We start from the raw sequence: 2,989 nt of genomic DNA, 5'->3' as shown, positions 1-2,989 counted from the left end.
GCCGGGCGGCGGCCGCGGGGGTGTCCGCGGGCGGCGGGGCCCGGCGCGGGCGGGCCCCGAGGGGACATCCCGCCGGTCACTCGGGGCGGCCACCCCGCGCCCCCCACCTGATCCCGCGCCGGGACCCGCGGGGGGCTCCGCCGCGTCACTCACCTGCGGGAGCGGGGCCGGGGAGCGGCGCGGCGGGGCCCGCGGGCGGGGCCGGGCGCGGGCGGGCGGGGGGCGCGGGCGGCGGGTCCGCGCTCGGGGCGCTCGGCGCTCAGCGCTCAGTCGCCATTTCCCGCCTACCGACCCGCTGCACCGCACCGAGGGACCCGGATGGCAGCGCCAGCGCCGCGCACGCGCACCCGCCGGGGGGGCGGGCCGGGGCAGGCCGGGAACGAGCGGCGCGGGGCCGGGAGGGGGAGCGCGGCCGGCTCCGGCTCCGGCTCCGGCACCGGCACCGGCACCGGCACCGGGAGCCGCCTCGGGCGCCGCGGCCCAGGGGCCTCGCGCGGAGGAGGCGGTGGCGGCCGCCGCTGCTGCGCGGTCTTGGCTCCGGGCCGGGCCGGGCCGGGCTGAGGCGCCGCGCCCTGAGGTGAGGGGGGAGCGGGAGCGCTGAGGGGGAGCGCGGGACGGGCGGGGGGGGCGCGAGCGGGGAGGGAGGGCAGGGCAGAACAGGGGACGGAGTGAGGGGGAAGCCGCGGGCGGACCAGCGGCGCTGCCCGGGATCGCCGGCGCTGCCCGGGGCCCAGCGGCGCTGCCCGGGGGCCATCGCGCGGCGGAGCCTCGGCCCAGCCCGGCCGCCCCCTGCCCGTGCTCCCCGCGGGCACCGCCGGTCCCGCCCCGGCCGGGCCGGCCCTTTGCCCGGGGCCGCTCGGCTCGCCCGGCGTGACCCGTCCCCGGGGCGCAGGGCACTGCTGGCTTGTGGTTTCGGTTGCTGTTTTAAGTCGCCTGGTGCGAAGTTTTATTTCCACTTTCTCTTTTCTTTTTTTCTAGGCGGCCTCTTTGGGTGCGAAATGCTGAGGACGCTGCATGTGCTAATATGTGAATGGCTTAATGAAGCAGCGTGACCATCTCATGCAGTACAGGAGCATGTAGTGCGGTTACATTTATCGTTTCTATGCTACTCATCTTGGATATCTTGACTTTGCCCTTGATAATCACTTTTACTCACCAGTCTCTTTCAAACAGAAATCTTCAGTTCTCAGGTTAACCTGTGTTATGACAGGATAAGTTCTCACAGTATTGCTCAGAACAGAATGTTTTTATAAGAGTAGCTGGCATCCACATTCTCTAATTTAGCAGTAGAGAAACCCACACAGGTGGTGTTTCCTTTCCTGGTACCTGTTGACTACCTGCTTACCTTTTGAACCTGGGTCAGATTATAAAAGTCTCAGCTCTCTAGTCACCGAAAATATTTACTGGTTTGTTAAAAAGAACTACATCTGCTGCTGTGAAGCCAAGATCTGTTATAGAATTCTGTCACAGGACTCTAGTAGTCTGTCTTTAGCAGAAAACACTACAAAGCTAATTTTACCATCGTTTCTCAAAAACAGAGGTCATAGAAAGGCACTGGAAACAGTGCACCCCTCCTTCAGAACAGGTAATAGTTATTCCTTTAGAGCATTCAATTATTTCTAAACACTTAACAGCACACCAATGTTTAGTGAATGATCAGCTGTGAAAAAGGTCCGTTTGGACATGTTAAAGCTTAATTAACACCATTTGGCAGTTCCTTAGGAGGAACTAGTATGGCAGGATAACTGTGTGATGTCTCACGCTGTGAGCCCAAAAGGACATTCACTGATACTTAGAAAGTGGGAGTTTTGGGAAGTGGTGGGTGGAAATACTCTCTCAAGCCATGTAATTAAAATGAAATGAGCTGCCAGAGGAAATCATCCAGCAAGAGTCAAAGCAAGCAGGTATTTGTGAGAGCACCAGCACGGCCAAAAACACACTGGGAAGATATTAAATGTGTGACTCAGGGTTCAAACTGATCTTTTTGGCAATGAGAACTGTACTTTTCTGTGTTACAGGATATCAAAATATGTTTTTCACAGTGTCTTGTGCTCTCCCCGAGTGCCCTGGTGCTGAGTTAGGGAGGGGGTTGGACTGGCAGGAAAGGGAATATGTAAAATGCTCTCGCTGACTGTGTTGCTGTGCAGGCAGCAGTTCAGAGGTCCCCTGCTGTCCCCTGCTCCCCAGGGTGGCATGTGCAGGTACCTGAGCAGAGCCTCAGCTGTGTGTGTGCAGTGTGAGAACCGCAGCTGGTGCTGTGTGTGCCGCACACACGGAGCACTGGGAGCTTGGAATGTGGGTCTGGGCCAAGGAAAAGGCCCGTGTTGCCAGCAGTGGGTTCTCCCCTGCCAGGGCTGTTGGGCTCCCTGTCACACCGAGTTTGCCTCACTTCAGAGACACTGAGGGAAATGTGCCATTGCCTGCTCCTGCAGTGGGATCCTCACTGCTCCTTCAAAGGCTCTTCCTCCTAGTTTAGGATTTCCTTCCCACTCTTCTCTCTGAGCCTTGCAGAGCCCTTAGCTCTGTGTCCATACACTCCTGTAAACCCACATGCTCAGGAGTGAGTTCCCTGCTTGTGCAGAGCTAAAGAGCTGGGGGTTCCCCGGTGTCCTGGGGAGCTGTTTGCAGGGTCTGCAGCTCAGGGCTGGAGTTTATTCCAGTTTAACTTCAGCATCTGGCGCTTCCCAGGAAATTCAGGAGTTGTGCGCTGCTGGAGTTGCTCTCGCGTGTGTCAGGACCCACATGGGATCAGGGCATCCCTCAGAATTCTGTTTCATAAGCTAAAATCCCAAATCTTGCTTTTGCAGGGGGAAAGGGTTTAATTCCCTGGATAGTTTGGGGAGGTGGGGTTCTTCCCTTAAGTTCCTTAAAGAGACCTTAGAGCCCTGCCCAGTGCCTAAAGGGAGCCTGCAGGAAGGCTGAACAGAGACTTTGGACAAGGGCCTGGAGGGACAGGACAACGGGGAATGGCTTCCCACTGCCAGAGGGC

The 2,989-nt window shown here is 59.0% G+C and overlaps 1 long non-coding RNA gene across 1 annotated transcript; it reads left to right on the top strand.

Annotated features, from left to right (window-relative positions):
* Window positions 1-542: 542 nt before the first annotated feature.
* Window positions 543-1,124, top strand: LOC108507867. The gene is made up of 2 exons (XR_001878283.1): window positions 543-577; window positions 979-1,124. It is a non-coding gene; the product is annotated as an uncharacterized LOC108507867 (long non-coding RNA).
* The last annotated feature ends 1,865 nt before the right edge of the window (window positions 1,125-2,989 follow it).

This window comes from Lepidothrix coronata, unplaced genomic scaffold (genome assembly GCF_001604755.1).
Source record: "Lepidothrix coronata isolate B3197 unplaced genomic scaffold, Lepidothrix_coronata-1.0 Scaffold272, whole genome shotgun sequence".
NCBI lineage: Eukaryota > Metazoa > Chordata > Aves > Passeriformes > Pipridae > Lepidothrix > Lepidothrix coronata.
The sequence above is the reverse complement of the archived record's forward strand: the minus strand, read 5'-3'. Positions and strand labels throughout refer to the sequence as shown.